We start from the raw sequence: 22,466 nt of genomic DNA on the forward strand, positions 1-22,466 counted from the left end.
ACGGTCTATATCTCGGCCAATATACGCGTAAGTCTAATTTAGACTATACCTAATTCTAATCTAATTTATATGGACCGGGGTCAAAACCTAAACCTAGTAAGTACAAACCGTTCATTAAATGAAAATAATCGTGAATCATTCAAAACTCTTATCGTACCACCTACAGCATTAGGAAATACCCTTATCACAGTATAATAAAGAGTACTATCGTACAGTATGGCCACTCCCACTCCCCGCTGAAAGTGCCGCCCACCCCCGCTCGGTTCTGCGTCTCGTACATCTACATCATGCTCACAGATTTCCGTATGTTTTAGACTCCAACTCCCAGGCACGATACCAGCTTTTAAAGAATTGGATTTAAAATATTGAAACAGTTACATGTATCTACATTATTGGTTGGAGTAAGCGCTGAGAGGAAATGTCACGTGCTTTAGTGGCTGTGAACCACTTCGCCTTATTGGCTGCAGTGCGCTAGGTAGAAAACTAATATTCTGAAATAAACCTACCTTTAAGAAACAAGTCTCAACTTGCAATGTAAATCGGAGTATCATTGACTATGGTTCACTTGCACAACTTTTATTGAGGAACGGATTGAAAAATTTACTCATCCGACCGGACTTTAATCTCACGGTTCTGCAATGTGAGTATTGCTGTTAACCACTCAGGACTTATAAACGGATATTTTTCGTACAAATAATGTCATAAATAAATATTTCAATATTCCGAGCTCATATAACCCGGCAACCTTCAAATCAAGAGTGAACAGGCATCTTCTGGGCGAACTCACTCCATCGTAGGCCACGTCTTTGCCTTTGGCTAGTCTGTGGCCAAGAGTAAGCCCATTTACAATATAAAAAAAAACGTGATCACAAACATCATCATCATCCTCCTTCCGTCATTTGCCACGGCTCATGGGAACAAGTTTTATACGTAATGACAAACATACGATGGTTTTTAAGTGGTTGTCGGTGTCGTCCCCAAAGGATGTAACGGAATGGAATGTGCCAAATGTTTTAAGTTTGATGTGCGAAGTTCGGTCTGCGGTCTGCAGTTCCAAGACTTCGCAGTTTGTAAACAAGTTAGTATAACTTGATAGCTAAATGAAAATAACTTAAAGTCTGTCGACCTTGAACTATTTGAAAGCATTCTTGACCAACTCTCGTGTGTGACCAGCGTGCGTAGCCGAATGTACAAACGCTCACGAAACGAAACGCTCGTAGATATCTATCTCCATCTCTCTTGCGTATTGGCGCGACAGAGCCAGACTCCCTTAGCGACGTTTCGTTTTCGTTGCGCGTCGTAGAACTGCCATTCAGCTACGGGGCCAGATTCCATTGTTAAATACACTTTTTCTGCTTCCGTATCCTTATCTTTATCTTTACAGCCCTACATAATAGATGTCACGAGAAGTCTAGAACATACCTATTCCCCAAAAACGCGTACATTCCGTACGTTTTTGGCACCTTTTCACGTAGTGCGCGTAAAACACATTACAGAACAGCATGTAAAACCCCATGTAACTGATTTTGTACTGTTTAGTATGTAAGTGTCATATTCTCTTTCTTTTTGGTTGCAATAAATGCCTTTTCTTTCTTTCTTTCTTCTTTCTTTAAAATCGGTCCACAATAACCGCAGTTGACAGTTCAGTATTTGAAACTGAATAATATTAAAATATTATACATTTAAGGTCAATACGGATAAGTGTGTCATAAGGAGAAGTGTGTCTGGCCTTCACATTTTACCTTTTTACTCATTAGTCATTATCACAGATGTTTTTACGAGTTCACACTTTTGCTACTTGATACTCACAATTAGTTATGATCTTTCAATAAACTCCGATCATTGGTTTAAGCAGGCCAAATGTGAAAACCAGACACACTTCTCCTTATCACACGTACACTTATCCGTATCGACCTCATATATATTATACCTACTATTTTTCGAGACCATAGCTTCTACTCTAACCCCTTATTCATAAACGTACTCTAAAGTTATCAAGCCGATAAAGTTCGTTTGTCACTTTCCGACGTATTGGTGTGATAGAAAAGGACAAACGAACTTTATCGGCTTGATAACTTTAGAGTACGTTTATGAATAAGGGAGTAAGTATATTGTAAGTTTCAGCAGTCAAAGTGATGTATTCCTAAGTCTGTGCATTCAAATCAAGCTGTTTGTATCCCAAATGGCACTCGAGCGAATCAGTAAAGTACCTTGCGAGTCATGAATGCCGATATTTTAAGACTGTTGAACGATCTGGATTAATTGAATTGTAGTCTGGGGTGATATAAAAGCAGGCAATGCTTGACCTCACAATTTATGTGGTTGTCCTGTATAGATAACTGTTTAGGATGGTTTCAAAAAAGGTCATGTTAAGTTTTTGTTTTTAAGTTAATGAAAATTTTAGGAAAGTAGAAGATTTTTTAAAAATTTAAATACGCGTTGATGATGATGATGTATCAATTGGTAAACAATTCAGTGAGGAGACGTGATAAAAGGAAATGAAATAGACATCATACTAAAGAAAAATCGGCCAAATCCACCGATCGCTGAACCTGGATTTGATCCTGGATCTTCAGATTACACGGTCTAAAGTCTTAACAAGTAAACCACGCGACCACCGTGCTACCTGTCGGAAATTCAAAACGTGCTTAGAGCCAAGACAAGAGTACCTACAATAGTTTACGCTTGTGTAAAAAGTTACGCAACTGTGCGTGTGCCGTACTGGGTGCGTAGCCGAATGGCGACGTTTACGAAACGCTCACGAAACGAAACGCTAGTAGATGTCTATCTCTATCGCTCTTGCGTATTGGCGCGACAAAGCCAGACTACCTTTCGCGGCGTTTCGTTTTCGTTTCGCATCGGAGAAATGCCATTCGGCTACAGGGCCTGGCCCCGTAGCCGAATGGCATTTCTCCGACGCCAAACGAAAGCGATACGCCGCTGGCTCTGTCGCGCCAATACGCAAGCGCGATAGAGATAGATATCTACTAGCGCTTCGTTTCGTGAGCGTTTCGTGAGCGATTGTGCCATTCGGCTAGCCACCCTGATACGAAAGAGTCGAAAAAGCGATACGGTTGTGTGGACAAGACAACATCCAGAAAATTGAGTGACTAGCACGTAGGCCGATTTTTGAATCTTGACTATTCGATTTCGTGAATTTCGTTCACTACTAGCGATTTAAATTCTACTAACAGGATCAAAAACGAATAGTCTTTACCACTAGATTTAACATTACTAGCCGTCCTTTTTCAAAAATAGCATTACGTCGTTTTCCAGAGACTCTCGAACGGCGAATTCATGCGTCCGATATTCAAAAATCGGTACCCAGGACCGGGACAAGTGGCGTACTAGAAGAGAGGCCTATGATCAGAGGTGGGCGATAAAAGGCGGATGATGGTGATTATGATAGAAAGAGCTGACTACGATATGCTAAGGAGCGAGAACTATTATAGTCTTGGCTATAAGATGTGCTACTTACTACTTACTTTCATTATAAAACAATACGTTGTCGTCGTAGTACATACAAGCATGGACTATTTAACAATCAGACAAACTTGTGCTTATACTAGAATTCCTATAGAATGCAGTGAGCCGCCTGGAACGCTTATTGTTGGAAACTGGGTGTAACTGCGATTCCGACCCAATTGAGCTTAGTTCATTTATTTACATAGTGAAGTGGCTGAGTTGAAATGCAGTCACTTCCAAGGCTTAAGCAAAACGTATTCAATACTTAGAGGTAGTTCACACATTCTAAGCAATCGGTTTCGAGTTGTGTTGTCTCATTGTCTCAATGTCTGAATTATTTAAATTCTCAATTCTTCTTTTCCCATTTTTAGGGTAATTTCTCCATTCATTTTTTTATGTAATATTTGTTTGTATGTATGTGTATATTAAATACATTAATTATTTGTCTTTCTGGTACCTTGTTGTAATTGCTGCTGCATTTGTCACCCTCATATCTTTTTATCCTCTCATTTACTCAAAGGTTCACTGGAATAAAACCCTCAAAGGGAGAAGTTCGCTTTTGTACTGATCTTTACCGTAATTGTGTTTTTTGTTATTAATTGTACAAAAAAGAGTTTACTACTACTACTACTACTACTACCACTACTACTACTACTACTACTACTACTACTACTACTACTACTATATTCTTACCCCCTTATTGATAAACGTTCGCTTAATTAGTCAAGCCGATAAAGTTCGTTTGTCCCTTTTTATTACACCAATACGTAGGAAAGGGACAAGCGAACTTTATCGGCTTGATAAGTTTAGTGAACGTTTATGAATAAGGGGATTAAGTGTAGCCAGTGCGTAGACTGAACAGCCAAAAGGGCTCATCCCTAGTTTGAATATGTGTGTGGAAGGGGTCCATATTGGCTCATATAAAACTATTTGTTATAAAATTATTGTTTATACCGATTTGTGCTCCGAATGATCATTTCTCATAATTTTACTTATCATAATTTTGTTTCATTATTATCAATAGTACTACTATCACTGTTCATAATAATCATTTAGTCGAAAATTTTTAATCATAAATTCTATACAAATATTTAATAACATTCATAATTTTGTGTTTAAGAAAATCATTCATCATAAAATTATTTAAAAAGTTTTGGGGAAGTTCTATGAAAAACTTGTGCCATTTATAGAAGCGCGCTTGAAGCTTTTACAGTGACATATACAATTTACATTTAAAATTCGTTTCTGGTTCGCTCACGGTCAACCTAACACGCTCCTCCTCGCTACGCTCGTCGTCGCACCTAACTGGACTGTCACATGTGATGTCTGTTCTGTTAAAAATAATATAACGATAAATTATATTACTCGTAATCGTTATGATCAACATAAACATTAGTATAAAACGTATTTATGATGAATGACATTATGAACATAAGTCATTCGAAGTTACGATAGTTATTAACATAAAATTGTTATAAATAATGATCGTTATAATGTAAAATTGTATGAGAAACATTTTCGGACTACTAATAATCTATATAAAAATTTTAAATGAACTTTGGCGCATCCGTGTGGAAGACAGAGAAAACATTGAACACGGGCTTTTAAAGTTTAATCGAACAATATTACTATTAATACGGGTAGAAATTACTGCACCACGACTGCATTATGCTGCAGGAAACTTCGACTTAATTCAATGATAGATCGTAAACGACGCGACGATAATAAAATTTATAAATTTTGCGGAAAGAGATAATGTGATCGGACAAGTTGTAAAATATGAAGTAAGTGAAATTAAAAAGAAGCCATTCATTAGATAAGAAATGAAGAATTTATAAAAAGAAACAAATGCGGCTTTTTAGCAGGTACTTACTCAGAGTTTAGTAATGGTATGCTAAAAAAAAAAATTGTATGCTACAAGTTGCCATATGGGTCATTCTAATATCTAAAATAACAAAAATCTGACTAAATGACCCTAACTGTATTTGAACATGATTTGAACCATGGATCATTCATTATTATTGAAAACCATAATGATGATGATGATGCTGTCATCACAGCGACTGCGTATTCTGGAACAGACAATTTTAAGAAAGAGAGTGTTGCCCAGCTCGCGAAAATCATAAATGATGTCATCAAAAGACCAGCACTGGAAGGCACAAACAGAAAGAATGCCGAGCTGAGATCGTTTCAAAGCACTTTTTGACCGTTTTTTTTAACATATATAATGCTTCAGAAAAAGTAGATAGTGTTATAACGAAGCCGGTAAGGATAGAACATGTCATTACAGAAAAGAACATTTCGACACATCATTTATTTTATTCCTACGGCACAATTTTATTGAATGAAAAACGAAACAAGAATCCATCACAATTATCTACAAATGATCCTAACCGTCAAACTCACATATAACCCTCGTCTGAATATTGGAGAAAGTCGGAACGATAATTTGTTTAGACGCGCTCCAATGACGCCTCGCTTAATCTATGGGGCGCTTCATTTTACTTTCAAACCGGATCATCCGTAGATCCGTACCTGGAGTTACATACAGGCTGTCGCCAAAATGTTATCAATTTCTTTTTAACCCCCGACGCAAAAACGACGGGGTGTTATAAGATTGACGCGTCTGTCTGTGTGTGTTTGTCTGTCTGTCTGTCTGTCTGTCTGTGTGTGTGTATGTCTGTGGCATCGTAGCTTCCGAACGGATGAACCGATTTGGATTTAGTTTTTGTTTTTGTTTTGTAATTAAAATTTTGAAAAAACCCCCGACCGCGACGTAGTGGAACAATTTTCATAAAACATGGCTAAGAACACTCCCGACTAACTCAGCTTTCAGACAAAAAAAACTAAATCTAAATCGGTTCATCCGTTCGGGAGCTACGATGCCACAGACAGACACACACAGAGACAGAAAAACAGACAGATAGACATACAGACAGACAGGCAGACAGACAGACAGACACGTCAAACTTATAACACCCCGTCGTTTTTGCGTCGGGGATTTATAAAGGCTTGTAATGAATTTCACCCTGTATTTTACTCTGCTTGTCATTCAGGTCTCCGACCCGGGTTTCGGAATATCGTTCGTTTAGCATTTCGCGATCGCTTTACAGATTCCGTTCCATTACCTTTCGGTGAATTAATTGACGGTATTTCCACTTAATACAAAATATTAATAGCATTAAAATAATGTTTTAATCTGTGTTATTTTATTTTATTTATTTATTTTTCTTTATTGGGGAAAAAAACAGATACAGACCAATAATATTTACAGACAAGTTATAAAATCTTACTTATAGCCTACATCCTAACACAATTCCCACTAGGAGGTATGGCAGTAGTTCTGTAGTGTTTACGTGGAAATGTCTTTAAATGAAGGAAAAATAAGTAATTCTTGATACCACTGATACACAGGTTATAATAATTAATTAATAATGATGTGGATAATGTCGTTATGCATTAAGTTGATTTCGATTGTACTAAACATGTAATTATATATTGTATAGTTGTTTGTTATCCCTAAAATAAATAAAAATAAAATTAAATTACTTAAGTGTCCTTTTTTATATTTTGGCAAGGACGATTATAAAGGACCAGCAGAGTCCATACTAAATACCGTACCCCGTTGGCAGCCGTAAATCTATGTCGCTAGATGTCACTAAGAGTGTCATTTGAATAAAAATGTTGTTTTTTTTTAAATACGCACGCGGTAGTTCAACGGCATTACAAGTGATACAGTGAAAAATATATAGATGACGCTAGGGGCCCGTGTCATGTTTCAGTCCCTGTTTACAACGCAAGCCATCGTTCTTATTTTGAATTATGACAATCATGCAAAAGAGTACCATACTGTCAAATTTTCTATCTCTTTCATTTTGAGCGTGACGTCAATGATTAGTAATATTACTTTCAATATATTTAAAATTTAGATTTTAATGAGGCCATTTCGAACGGTGTTTATGATAGATATCATGTTGACAATCAATCTCCTGACCGTCTCGCTCACACGAATATATTCCCCTATATTTGAACGAGTGCAACAACGAAACGGATGTGACATTTTCCTAGTCCACCAACGTCATCTAGTCACTTTATTTGGCAATAATTAGACAACATGCGAACAAACTTAGCCAACGAAGCGATCACAACTACGTCGAGGTCGACCAAAAAATATAATTTGTAAAAATTGTGTTTTGAGCCAATATTTTAATATTAAAATAAAGTTTTTTGATAGTTATTCATAGTATAATATAAAAACAATTAAAAATATGGGTGAAAATATGTTTTTTTCCACTCCCGGGTTACGAAACAACGCCATCTAGTTTTAAAGCAAAAATTAAGCTTTTTTCAAGGGTACGCTTTTTTGTATGGGCTATAACAGTCTAGTATTAAATGGTCCTTGATTTTGGTAATGTTCGAGTTGACATTACTAAAACATTTGTTTCAATATTTCCACAAAAATCTAAAAGATCTATTGAATCACGGTTTATAAGATCATTTTACTGGCACAAATGACGCTCAACTTTTTCAATTAAAAATAAATATTTTTTAAAGTCACACACGGGTAATACGCGATAAAATAGCATTATTTTGCCTATTTTCCAACGTTTAAAAATAACATACATACATACAATCACGCCTGTATCCCATAAAGGAGTAGGCAGAGCACATGAAACTACTAAAGCTTCAGGGCCACTCTTGGCAAATAAGGGGTTAAAAGAAAACGAAACTGTGGCATTGCAGTGACAGGTTGCCAGCCTCTCGCCTACACCACAATTTAACCCATATCTCATAGTCGCCTTCTACGACACCCACGGGAAGAAAGGGGGTGGTGAAATTCTTAACCCGTCACCACACAGGCTTAAAAACAGGTTTAAAAATAACTATGTACAAAACGCGAGAAGTATGAAAAAATTAATACTGCACTTAAACTCATTGAGCTCCCAACTCATTGAGCTGCCTCAAGGCGGAATAAAATCAAGTCTTTATTTAATTTCAGCCAAATAAAAGTGAAAAGGAAACCAATATTTCCGATACTCTTGAATTTTCATGAGAATCGCCGGAGCAAAGTGGCAGAAAGATCGATTGCTGGATTTGATTGCGTTGGGTACGTAGCCAAATGCACAAATGCTTACGATAATATCGTTATCGTATCTCTATCGCTCTTCCGTATTGGCGCGACAGAGTCAGACTGCGTTTCTATAAGCGTCTAACGTCAGCGATTGTCATTTCGGCTAGACCAACTGGTGCCGTAGCGGAATGGCATTTCTGCGACGCCAAACGAAAACGAAACGCCGCGACAGGTAGTCTGGCTCTGTCGCGCCAACACGCACGAGCGATAGAGATAGAATATCTACTAGCGCTTTGTGAGCGTTTCTTTTTCGTGAGCGTTTCGTGAGCGATTGTGCCATTCGGCTAGCCACCCTGGTGCCGTAGCGGAATGGCATTTCTGCGACGCGAAACGAAAACGAAACGCCGCGAAAGGTAGTCTGGCTCTGTCGCGCCAACACGCACGAGCCATAGAGATAGATATCTACGAGCGTTTCGTTTCGGGAGCGTTTGAGCCATTGGGCTACGTGCCCTGGGTGGCTAGCCGAATGGCACAATCGCTCACGAAACGCTCACGAAACGAAGCGCTAGTAGATATCTATCTCTATCGCGCTTGCGTATTGGCGCGACAGAGCCAGCGGCGTATCGCTTTCGTTTGGCGTCGGAGAAATGCCATTCGGCTACGGGGCCTGGGTGGCTAGCCGAATGGCACAATCGCTCACGAAACGCTCACGAAACGAAGCGCTAGTAGATATCTATCTCTATCGCGCTTGCGTATTGGCGCGACAGAGCCAGCGGCGTATCGCTTTCGTTTGGCGTCGGAGAAATGCCATTCGGCTACGGGGCCTGGACAGGAAGGAATAAAAGCTACGATAAAATTGCTGTGACTTGCGGGGCTACATGCAACTTACAGACGTCCATGCGAAATAGAAGACGCATGTTGGATCATGTCTGACATTTAATAAATAAATAAATATAATAAATATTGGGGGACACCTTACACAAATCAACTTTAGCCTCAAACTATTAAGCAAAGCTTGTACTATGGGTGCTAAGCGACGACATACTTAAATAGATAAATACATACTTATATACATAGAACGAATGTCACAGTTTTGTTTTCTGTCAACCCCTTATTTGCCAAGAGTGGCATTGAAACTTGAGTAGTTTCATATGCTCTGCCTACCCCTTCATGGGATACAGGCGTGATTGTATGTTATGTTATGTTATATACATAGAAAACATCCATGACTCAGGAACAAATATCTGTGCTCATCACACAAATAAATGCCCTTACCGGGATTCGAACCTGGGACCGCGGCTCAGCAGGCAGGGTCACTACCGACTGAGCCAGACCGGTCGTCAAGAACGGGGATTTGTAAAATGACTTGTATTTTATTGATGACTTCTTAGCTTAAGTACTTAGTGCTAGCTTAAGGCCCACTTCCACCAACCACTTAACTCAGGGTTAGTGTGCTGTCATCTGTCAAATTCCATATAAAATTGTGGGTTAATCCTCGGGTTAACCCACCATTTCCGTTGGTGCAAGTGGCCCTAAGTGGTGTTAGCTTTGGTGATAAAATAGTTTTACCTTTGCACATTGCATAATATGCTGAAAACTGTTACCATATATTGGATCAAAACAAAAAAATGATTTAATAAATAAATGTGTTTTTTTACGAATTTGTTACACAATACACATTGACCTCATGCGCTATTGTGTGCAGTCATTATTTGTTTATAGTAGCGATTATTCCTGTTCGCAATTCTGCACAACCTAAGTTCCACACAATAGGTATTTCGCCTCATTCGCTACTGTGCACAGCCATTATTTGTGTACAGAATAGTTAGATTAGTTTACCCTTCGGGTTGGAAGGTCAGATGGCAGTTGCTTTTGTAAAAACTAGTGCCTACGCCAAATCTTGGTATTAGTTGTCAAAGCGGACCCCAGGCTCCCATGAGCCGTGGCAAATGCCGGGATAATGCAAGGAGGACGATGACAAAGCTATATGTCTGTGCTATATGCAGGTGTATCGAGTTTAAAGCAATTGAATAGAAACCACTTTACGAAAGAGGCTTCGAGAAAAGAAAAAGAATTGTCTAACAACAGAATAACGTTTATATGGTTATTTAAATATCGGTTTACGGTATTCAGTTTATACTACATATATGCCTTATGAAAACTAAAGAAAATTAGTTGTTTGATACACATAATATTATACCTACTAAATCGATGAGCTCCATCTTAGACTCTGTCTTCACTTTCCATCAGGTGTGACTAGGGTCATCGCCGATCAGTCCAGAATAAAAAAAAAACCGGCCAAGTGCGAGTCGGACTCGCCCACCGAGGGTTCCGTACAAACTTTCTTTCAAACTACCTAGTAAAAATAATCTCATATTTTCATATAACTCTAATGACTTGACTAGATAAGAAGACAAAAGTATAGGCACTAATGAGTATTATAGTGTATAGCGCCATCTCCCGGTCAATTTGCTAACTAATTTGCGCGACCTGGTTTTTCAGGGATAATTCTTTATAATGTTAACCGATTTAAACAGTTTTTACTTTATTGGACAGAAGATGGTTTACGTAACATCTCGTATTAATTTGAAGTACGATATACATCCGCAAGGGTGGGTAAATTGAAAGTAAAAATCTGAAAAGTTTTTTGTGAATAAAAAAAAAGTATTCAAAATACAAACACGATTATATTTTTCCTGTAATATATAGCATAAAACCAATGTATACTAAAATTATCATAATTTTTCGTTGGTAAACTTCGGAGATAAGGGGGGGAACGGTATTTTTTTTTACATTTCCCTTCAAAAATTTTTTTTTTCTACAACAAAAAAATAAAAAAAAATAGCTTATTTACGTTCAATTTGAGCTCTTTCCAACGATACCCCACTTGACCTAGTAACTTGAAATTTACAGTTTGCCCCCTTTTCATTTTGGCCATTTTCTACAATTAAAATTAATATATTTAAAAAAATTATACTTTCTATTTGTAGAGGTTTACAATGTTCACAACTATTCCAAATTTCAAGTTGATAGCATTAGTAGTTCTCGAGATATTTAGGAATGTGACAGACGGACAGACAGACGGACAGAGTCGCACCATAAGGGTTCCTGTTGTACCTTTTTGGTACGGAACCCTAAAAAGTAAAGTGCCTATTTATTTTTAACCGCCGCCCAAATCTCAAGCAAGGTGGTTCTCAATTCGTCTTTATGTTTTTTTTTCTTTTTGTAATGTTTGTTACACGATGTCTCCGCCGTTACTGGCCCGATTTAGATTTTCTTTTTATTGAATGTATTTATATGCATACAGGTTGGTCCCATTTTTATCAGAACCCAGCTCTGATGATGGGATCCTGGAAAAATCGAGGGAACTCCTCAAATCTGAAAGGCATAGATAATTATGGTGATGTTTTTGTTTTTATAAGAACAACATTTATTTAGGAGATATGTTCTCTTTGTTCTGTTTGTTTAGAATATTGAGTTTTCAAATAAAATTTTGTCAAGTTCTATTTCTTAAATATGATCGGATATCGGATTCATGAGGAATTGAGGAAACTCCTCAAACGTTAACGGTATACATGATATATTCATTTGTGTTTCCATCAAATAATCAAAGATTTACATTAAAAGCAGTTTTAAAAAATACCAACACATTTCTACATAATCCAACATTCGCAAGTAGGTAGTTATCTTTCACCAGATCCCCAAAAACGGCGGTATTTTTTTTTAAATGATTGTATTCCGATTCGTGCGTTGCCTATAACCTCCGTTCTTAGAACCAAAGGCATACACCGTGTTTATTTCTTGATTCGACACGCAGTTAGGTTTATTATCAATTACGAATTGCTGCGTACAAACTACCACCCCCATTTTAGGGAAGTGGGGGGTTAAAACGAGACAATAAATAGCCTATGTCACTCTCCATCCCTTCAACTAGCTCCGTCACGTCAATTCGCCGCTCCGTTTTGACATGAAAGACGGGTAAATAAACAGACACACACTTTCCCATTTATAATATTAATATGGATAAAAAAACTTACGTTAAAAATACGCCAATATAAAAGCTTTGTTCATTACATACGATATGGCCACCTGCCGGCGGCGATGGCACCTCGGCGAGAGAATTTCATGCCAAATATAAAATTTTAATTAAATAGAAATCGCTTTAGTGCCGATATTCCGAGAAATAAAAATTCCCTTTAACGTTTACCTGCCATAGCCAGAAGAGCGATTTCATATTTTACAAGTTAAAATGTAATATTTTTGTAAATTTTTTTTTATATTTTATGTGTAACGTGTTACTTTGTTATTAATTACACTGATACTTATATACAGGGTGTCCCAAGACTATGGGACATGAACGGAAAGTACCTTAAATATCGTAGATAGGATTAGGTCATCATCATTCTCAATGCGTTATCCCGGCATTCACCACGGCTTCTGACCTGCCAACCCAGACCTTTAGGAATTAGTCCGGTTTCCTCACGATGTTCTCTTTCACCGACAAGGGACTGGATAAAATGAGATTTCTGAACTGAATCTTATTTTATTAGGTGACAGCCTCTTATAATGTGGATGACTGGATACCATCGGGGGGGGCGATTTTTGAATCTCGCATACGGGATTTTGTCACTAAAATACCAGTTGAAAACTTGATTGCTTATTATTTTCAGTGGCAATTTTCTGAATTCGAACGCGTGAGACTCAAAAATCGGCCCGCAGCTTTTTACTTGATAGTTTGATAGCGAAAATGGGGTGGGGTTCTTCAAGAAGCAGGTATTTAGGGTTCTCAAAGGTCGTAGGGTTCGAAAAGATGTTGCTTATGTCCATGGGCGGCGATGACTGCATTACCATTGATTGTTAAAGTGTTGAGACTTTTAACTACTCGGGATATAATGCACGGTATATATATATATATATGCTGTCGCAAACAAAAACTACGATTAATTACCTAAGCTTAAAACGTACAACCACTGTATCTGCTTCAGACAGTTGTTACGACTAACAAGTACCTATTGCAGGATGCAATAATTAATATGTCGGGTTCAAAGCATACGTGATGAGTGGAACCGATCTCGCTATTGTAGACATTGAAAACAAATGCACGTCTGTGGTGATACGTGGCAAAATGAAATTGTACCTACTGGTTTAATAACTGGTTTAAATTATACTTATAACCCGACCAGAAGTATTATGACTACGCGCCATGTTGCGGAATTGGTTCACTAATATCTGGCAGACACTTTTTTCGCATTTATTTGATTCGTATAATAGTTCTTGGCAGAAGTTATGTTCGGTAGAAACACCTTACGCAGAATATGCTTTGGCATAAATCATTTCGCAGATTTTTATAATACCGAATGGTATATTGGCATAATGTTAATGAGCATCATAGTCTTCTAGTCGAATAGTACTTTCGCAGATAATATTTGTGCATAATATTTAGTCGGCATAGTTGTCCTTCTCCTTTCAATTTGGTTTTTGATAGCGAGCCCGACGTATTAGGGATGCAAGATACCTAACACTCCTCCTCGCTTCGCTCGTCGTCGTACCTAACGGTGGGTCTGGGACAGTATTTCCTTTTTGATAGCGTGTCAGAACCTTGCTCTTGTAATAGTATGCTATGTGATTATTATGGTATATAAAATGATTCTAAGTCAAATTCGGCCAAAGTAATGTTCTGCAGCACAATATTCTGCCAAGTGTGTCGTATGCGTGGTTGTAATAATGCCAACTATTTTTTCTGTAAAGTTAACATTCGACCAAAAGTGTTTCTGCGAAACATGTTATGCGAAGTGTGTTTCTGACCAAAATTATTCTGCCAGATGAGGGTAACCCTGCGGAATTTCATGACAACTATTTTCTTCATATTATAGGTACTGAACTGCTGTGACCACATACATCAGAATAACAGCGCCCTCCTGACAGTCCTTACAACCTAGTCATATATTTCTGGCCAGGGTTTAACTCGATATGAGACTATAACTTCAATTTAGGAACCCGGTAGATTACGTTGACATATTCAATATATTATTTGTTTTAAAAGATATGAAATATAAAATGTGGTTTATCTTTCATTATTTTTATGATGATTTACTTAAGTTTTCATTTATTTGTTTAGTGGTGTGACTGTTTTACTAATGTTGTCATTTATTTTTACTTAAAGCACAAACAATAATACATTAAATTACAAACGCTCGACTGAACATATGTATGGAAACATAATAGGAGGTATAGTTACAAATTGTAAGTTTTAATAACCTAAAACAAAATAAGTCTTAGAGGTACAACATAGGTAATTATATGTCGCTCAAAGGCAAAGAAGTCCTATTAAGGCGCTTAAAAGCTTTCGAACTCCCTCATTTATTAGGCTTCGAAACTGCTGTCTAGTTTATTTGAAAGTTTTGATAGAAGGTTTATATTAAAGAGTTAGGTCTCAGCAGTATAATTAGCCTCTATCTGTATCACTTATATTTACTTGTCACGTTCTATCAAGTCTGTAAGTACATAAAGGACGCACCAATGCGATAGGCGATATCATGCGACATTGCTAACGTTGGATGCTCGATCAGTCTAAGCTTACCTCTATATTTTTCTAACTATCCTAATTTAAATATTATAATTAGTAACATACTTAAAATGATATGCATGTTAATTGTAAAGCTAGATTACTTGATACTACTTATATATGTATGTTTCTTAGATTATTAAAATGATATTTTGCCTTTTATAGGCAAAATAGTTGAACGAAATTGTACCATTTGACCATCCTACTGTACACTATTCAAATAAATTACTTACTTACTATACCTCTATGCCCGTGATATAAGCAAAGAAAATGCAAGTTGGTTAAAGTCAAACCAACTTAAGTTGGCAACGATTTTGAGTTGGCATTCGCCAGTGCAATCTTTATTGAAATTCATTAAAATGATGATATTTGCTTTGATAACCTTTGCAGTGGCGGGGCCCTATCAAAATCCCTGACAATGTAGGTTGGTTTGACTCCGTTGGCGCCACATCTTAAGAAAAAAACATTGAAGAATGTTTATCTAAGAAAATAGTTAAAAAAAATAGTTCTTTGAAATAATTGGCAAATTATTCAGGAAGATCATCGTCCGGTTTACCCTTGAATCGCTGACAGACAATTCTTCGAAAATTATTTCAAAGACAACGTTTCAAATAATTTCATTTCATCGACAGTTTATATCGTACAACAATCGATACAAGTAAAATCAAACCGTAGACTTTTATTTCGTAGATAAGTTATTCCGAGTATACTTTATATCGTGGTATTTCGTTTCGTGTTATTTCACTTCATTTTGTTTTACATTAAATACAATTCATTACGCATAATATTATTTCAATTATGATTTTTTCTAAAAATTTACAATTTGTAAACTGTTTGGTTGGTCACAGTTCTAACCTAACCTAAACCTACTTTAAATAAAAAAGGTTCGTTATTGTGTGGGGTCGCAGTTCTAACCTAACCTAAACCTACTCTGTAAACTGTTTGTTTTTGTGTGTGGTCACAGTTCTAACCTAACCTAAACCTACTCTGCAATACGTTTGCTTCTGTGTAAATCACAGGTCGAACCTAACCTAAACCTACTCTGTAAACTATTTGTTTCCAATGATCATAGTTTAATTATGGACGTATGTAATGTGCCACGATAAAATCGACAATTTGAAGTTTCCTAGAATATAAACGTCTAGAAATATGTAGTACGACAAATGAGAAAGTTTTGTAATAATACGTCGAATAAATGAATTGCGATGTTTTGTAGTTCTGCTATTTGAAGTACTTTGAAACGAATCAGCGATGAAGAAATATTAGTTGAATAGTATTTATAATAAGTTAATAACTAAGAATATTTCAAATAAATAGTAGTTGAAACAAAATTACTCGAAACAATTTTACTCGGACTAAACTTTCGATGATTTGTTGTCGATGAAATGATATTCGATGAAAAGTTTGTCGGCGAAACAAGGGTACACCTCATCGTCCTCTATCTAATTTTTGTAATGATTTGTAAATAATTTTCTGTTGTTCTTTTTTGTACGTGTCAACTTTGTTTCTTTTGTTTCAATGTTGTATAATTATGCTATGAATAAAATATTTCTATTTATTTTCCCCGCATTATCCTGGGGTCCGCATTACAAGTGTAATTCCAAGATTTGGTGTAGGTACCAGTTTTACGAAAGCGACTGCCATCTTCAAACCCGAAGGGCAACTAGGCTGTATTGGGATTAGTCCTGTTTCCTCACGATGTTTTCCTTTCCATAAATTTTCAACAACGTGGTATACAAAAAAAAGAGTTGTCCTTAATCATGAACGAATCAATCTCCGATATAATCGCCCTTCTTCATAATTACCGTCGTAAAGAATACGGCAATGTGGAAGTGGCATTAAAAATCGATTAGCGAGTGACAAAACCTGCCGCCATTTTTATAGCTACTACTCTGTCTGTACTCCTAGTACATTGTAAGAGTGTTATTCAGGTTATTCAGAAGCGAAGCTAACATATGTTATAGTACCTGGGCGAAGCTCGGGTGTTCTATTTCATTATAGTCATCGTGTTTTAAGTAGAATCGTTAACGTAGTTCTCTCTTTTGCTCTTTCATTGCCCGAAACAGATGTTGCGGAGTTGAGTATCGTTCGCCAAGGAGCTTTAACTATTGTATTCTTGGCTACAAAACCGAAAGCTGTGACAAAGCTGCTTTATATTAAGAGTTTTGAAGGTTAGTTTCTGCAGCTCCCGATAGTTGACATGTAGTGTGTTTGGACAGACCAACGAGTTTGAATGCGACCTGACGTTGAAAGACTTTGACATCCTCTTGCTCTTTTCAGTTTTCTATGATCATGAATCATGATGCACGTAATTTGTGTCGAAATATCGACAAAAACCAATAAGGTAATCACAATATCCCCATCAATATACTTAAGTCTATAGACTTATTTGCGATTGAAACGTTAAATCCAATAAACACACACAGATACACGAATCAATATAATTTTAAGCATTCTTAAAATTTTATTTCTTGTTAGCGGTTTGTTTATGCTGTAGTATAGATTGAATGTTTGTCATTAAGGTATATATACAACGAATTTTTATTTACAAAGTAGGTATTTTATTGTTCCCTATGTAATCTGGGCACTCTAGATTTTAGAGCTGTATTAAAATGTAGACCAATACACTGGAAAATTAAACCATAACTCAACCAGCGATACTTTGCTTTGGACGCTTACATAATCTGTACCCTGAAATTAAGTACCGTAAAATAAGATTGAAAATTAGCTTTAAAATTGGACTGTTTAAATAATACACATCAATACCGGGTATCCTGTAACATGAGTAGGTAAATAATTAAAATGTACACTAATATAATTCTAAATAAGATAATGTATTGCGAATTCTGCTATGTTTAGTGTAAAAATCAATGTTTATTACACTGACAGACATATATAATCTATGATAAATATAACAAATAGAAGACTAAAGTACTTTTTTTATAAAATTTCATAGTCGCTGAAGAAGTCATTTGGTTTGAGAAGTAAAGCCGTATTTTTTTTAGTTTTTATAATTCCGTAGCCAAAATAGCAAAAAATTTAACTCTTACTAACTTTTAAATGAACATTATTATAATTTGATTATAAATACACACAACCCTGTCAATGCTTTTGGATAGATTTATTGCATATGTAGTATTTCCAATTTCTCATAAAACCAATAAATTGAACACGATGCCCATTAAATGTACATTTATAATAATATTATAATATTTATTTACTTAACTGGTAACCGAAGAGCTGGCGACTTCCTCGCACAAGGTATCGGTATTGCGATACAGCGAGGAAATGTCGCCTGTATCCTTGGTACAATGCCGCAAGGGCCTATTTTAGACATTAGCTAGCTAAGTTTAGTAGTTTCTTATATAATTACATAAATATGTCACAGTCACAGTTTCGTTTTCTATCAACCCCTTATATGCCAAAAGTGGCACTGAAACTTGAGTAGTTTCATGTGCTCTGCCTACCCCTTCATGGGATACAGGCGTGATTGTATATATGTATGTATGTATAAAATGTTCATGTAAATAAAGAGTTATAATAGGTTCCTCTACGAGTGTTTTACTTCAAATAAAAAATTGTGAATATTAGGTTACTAGTAGAACCTTTCCACTAATTTAAGTTTTAAAAAATACTTTGTGATTAAATTTAACAAGGTGTAACATAAAACTGGTTTTCGCAAATTTTTAATAAGAAAGAATTTAGGCCGTATAATTTAACGGCTGAGAACTTTTATGTTCATTTTTTAAATAGTCCAAACAAAGTTACTAAGTCAAAAATGGTGTTCCTTGCATTTCCTTCTACTTGTACCTTTTAAATTTATTGATGATTAGAATGACGCATCGAATTTAAACTGTTCTGAAACTCGTTAGACATGCTAATATGTATATAATTTCACTAGTAGACTCATGTCAGTTACTCACTCGTGCGACATGATTTTTAAACACTAACAGGTGCACGGGTGAGTAACGGGAGCGACAGATATGGCCCGAGTCATTTAATAAAATTTATTGTATTTAATACAGGTGAGTTTAACCGTAATAATATATTAAAATCATAACGCAGAATAAATTCCGATTCACAATACTTCACATCACCGTACTCCATATTCATATAAATAAATAAATAAATATTATAGGACATTCTTACACAGATTGACTGAGGCCCACAGTAAGCTCAAGAAGGCTTGTGTTTGTGGGTACTCAGACAACGATATATATAATATACGTTACACACACCTTCACGTAATCTCTCTATATATTCCGTAGCTTAAGGTTCATATTTCAGTAATATATCATACATTCAACCAACAAGTTGTTTCCATCAACGCTCCTCCTTTACATGGCGATCCTGCCAGTGCGGCCTTGTGCTGCACTGGCAGCGCGCTGCGCTTGCCAGTCAAGGTTGTGAAGTGAAATAAAATTAAATAAAACATTTCGGACATTAATAAATTTGCGCGTAAGTGACACTGTGTGAAACCAAAAAAAAAACAAATGAACAGTTTTGCCAGGACTTGGAAAGTGAAATAACATAAATTTTACAACAACATACACTCGAAACGTATATAAAAAGTGATTTTAAAATGGACTAAATTTCATCATTTTCATCTTGAATTAAAATTTAAATACCAACTGCCGAGAGCAAAGTTTTTAAGAATATGGAGCAGCAGGGAGTTGTTGGTGTCCTTGGTCGAGCATGGCGTCTGGAGGTCCAAGGATAGCAGCAGAAGAAAGTGAAGGTTGTGGTTGTGATAAAACAAAAGTGAAATGTGAGGTTTGCAAAAGTGTACACGAATTACTGTAGCTGAAACTTTTTTTTTCTCATTCTTAGTGAAGCAGTTTCCTTTATTTTTCTTTTAGTTTATAAAGTTTAGTATTAAAGTTAGTTTACTTCTACAATGTTATAACTGCCGCTGCATGAAAAAAAAAAAACTTATATGGTTAAAAATTTGATCTTTAATCTGTTACGAGAAAAAGAAATATTATTGACTACACCTGTTAATTTTATTGCATAAAAACGCGGATTTCTTTTATTCATTTCTTATTATTTTCTAACATACATTTGATAATTTCATATTAAGTACTACATTTCATATAATAGTTACTCAGCATACTTTTATACCCAGCAAATATGGCATATGACGGCGGCGCGTGTACTCCTTATAGGGATTGGCATGTGTCGTCTGTTATTTCATCTCCAATTTCACAGTTCGTGCACTCATCATCACTTGAATATTATAAGAATGAAATTAAATTGTAATTACCTACAGTGCAACACTTCAAATACTTGTTTAAATTTTTACCTTTCAATATAAAAGTACATAAAAAACTACCGAATTTTAACCATATAATATGTGTGTTTAATGTAACTTAATTAGATTTCTAGATCTGTACCGTTACTTTTTATTAGATATTATGTTTTATTTTTAATGATGACGAAGTAAAATTGTGTCGGACGAGACTTTCTAATTAATTCATGGATCTGACTTATTTAATAAACAAAGGATTGACGAAGTATTGTAATAACGGATATGACTTTTTAAATTTATTGTAAATGATAATAGTTTTGAAGGTAAGGTTTGTTTTTGTAAAGTTTTATAGTATGATTTAAAGGAATGTTTGTTTCGTAAAATGATTGGTCATCGAATGCTTGTGGAAAAGTTCAGTGAGGCAATGAATGTGAAAGAAGTGAAATGATTGTAGACAGAATTGATTTATGGGAAAATTTAAACACGTAAGTTTTTCGAAGGACTCTTGGCCTGATCAACTGAGGGTTGCCGGATTTCCTACATGTTAAAGTTTTCATGGAGTGTGAGATTAGTGATTGCATTTTTGAGTGTTGTTTTATTTTGTGAAAGATGAGTGAAAGTAATTAATTGATAACAAATATAATTATGTGACTATCGCAAATCGTTGGCCCAAGAGGCAGCGATTAGCAAGGGTACGCCAGGGTACAAGACAGGTAGGGAATCCTTGGAGATCTGATCATGATTCGGTCGAGTACCAATCGTGAAGACTCCTTGGACACATGGAAGGTTATTATGTAAGGAAGTGTTAAAAGAACTGCCTGTATGAGAAATATATAGTATGTGTGCGCGCTTAAAAAAAAATCCTTGTACCCTGAGCAAATAAAAAAAAAATTGTAAGGTCGGCCGACCACGTGTGTAAAAGCGTTGCGTACCCTTGGTCTTACCTTGATCTTATATAAATAATTATTGAGTCTTGATGTTTGTGAAAGATATAAATAAATAAATAATAAGGAATGACGTCATATTTAATGAAATAAATGTACTATGTATGTACTTAAATAATTGAAAAGGCTTGCAAGTGTATCTAATAACGTATAATCCATATGATAAATGACTGGTACCTAATGATAATGACATGATGAAAACCGATAATAATGACTATTAATATTTATACTATGACACCTAAAATGCCAAATATACTTTGGTACGTAGAGTGTATTGACGAATACACTACGAATATAAGAAAATGTAATACTTATTCTTGTCTTTTTAAATTTAATTCAATGCATCTTGTGTAGTTTTAGTGTTTTATTTGTATTCCAATTTTTAATGCTTACTTTTTGTGTGATAAAAAAAGTGTGTAATTTTTATGTAGAGTTATATTTTGTCATAGCATCAATGTGTGCGTACCTATATTATTCACTAAGAAATATGCCTATATAAAAATAATATTCAATAGTATGTAAATTTTACTTATAGGTACACGGATATTATTATGACTATTGGCTTACCTTTCTATGTCAAGTTTTACATGTAACAATTTCAAAAAAAAATGGTGTACCTTATTCCGGCTTACTATTTTGATAAATGTATTGTTGTTTAGAAATGAAAAATATAAAATGGAAAATTTAATGTAAAAAAAATCAAATATGTTTTCAAAAATATGTATTACAGTAAAAAAAAAACATGTAAACTTTTTTTTTTCTTTTTTTAAAGGGGGGAGGTGTAGTGTGCACTGTACGTTACACACACCTTCACGTAATCTCTCTATATATTCCGTAGCTTAAGGTTCATATTTCAGTAATATATCATACATTCAACCAACAAGTTGTTTCCATCAACGCTCCTCCTTTACAGGCTAATACAGTACTCTTTGCTGATGACACGTCTCTCTTATTTAAAGTGCCAAGAAATGGCGATAGCGCCGAGGCTATTATTAACCCGGTCTTGTAAAAGGCTTTGACTTGGTTTACCACAAACAACCTGCTTCTAAACTCCAAAAAAACGAAATGTATCCGATTCACTACTTGCTGCCAGCAGGGGCACCGTGAGCCCAGTCTTATTCTTGGACAGGATATCTTAGAATTTTCAGACAGTACAGTTTTTCTAGGCGTAAC

General features: G+C 35.8%; 1 protein-coding gene across 2 annotated transcripts in view; it reads left to right on the forward strand.

Annotated features, from left to right (window-relative positions):
- The window catches only part of LOC125242531 (tachykinin-like peptides receptor 99D), a 317,790-nt gene that overhangs the window by 216,609 nt on the left and 78,715 nt on the right, over window positions 1–22,466 (forward strand). The window lies entirely within an intron of this gene.

Source organism: Leguminivora glycinivorella, chromosome 3, assembly GCF_023078275.1.
Source record: "Leguminivora glycinivorella isolate SPB_JAAS2020 chromosome 3, LegGlyc_1.1, whole genome shotgun sequence".
Lineage (NCBI taxonomy): Eukaryota > Metazoa > Arthropoda > Insecta > Lepidoptera > Tortricidae > Leguminivora > Leguminivora glycinivorella.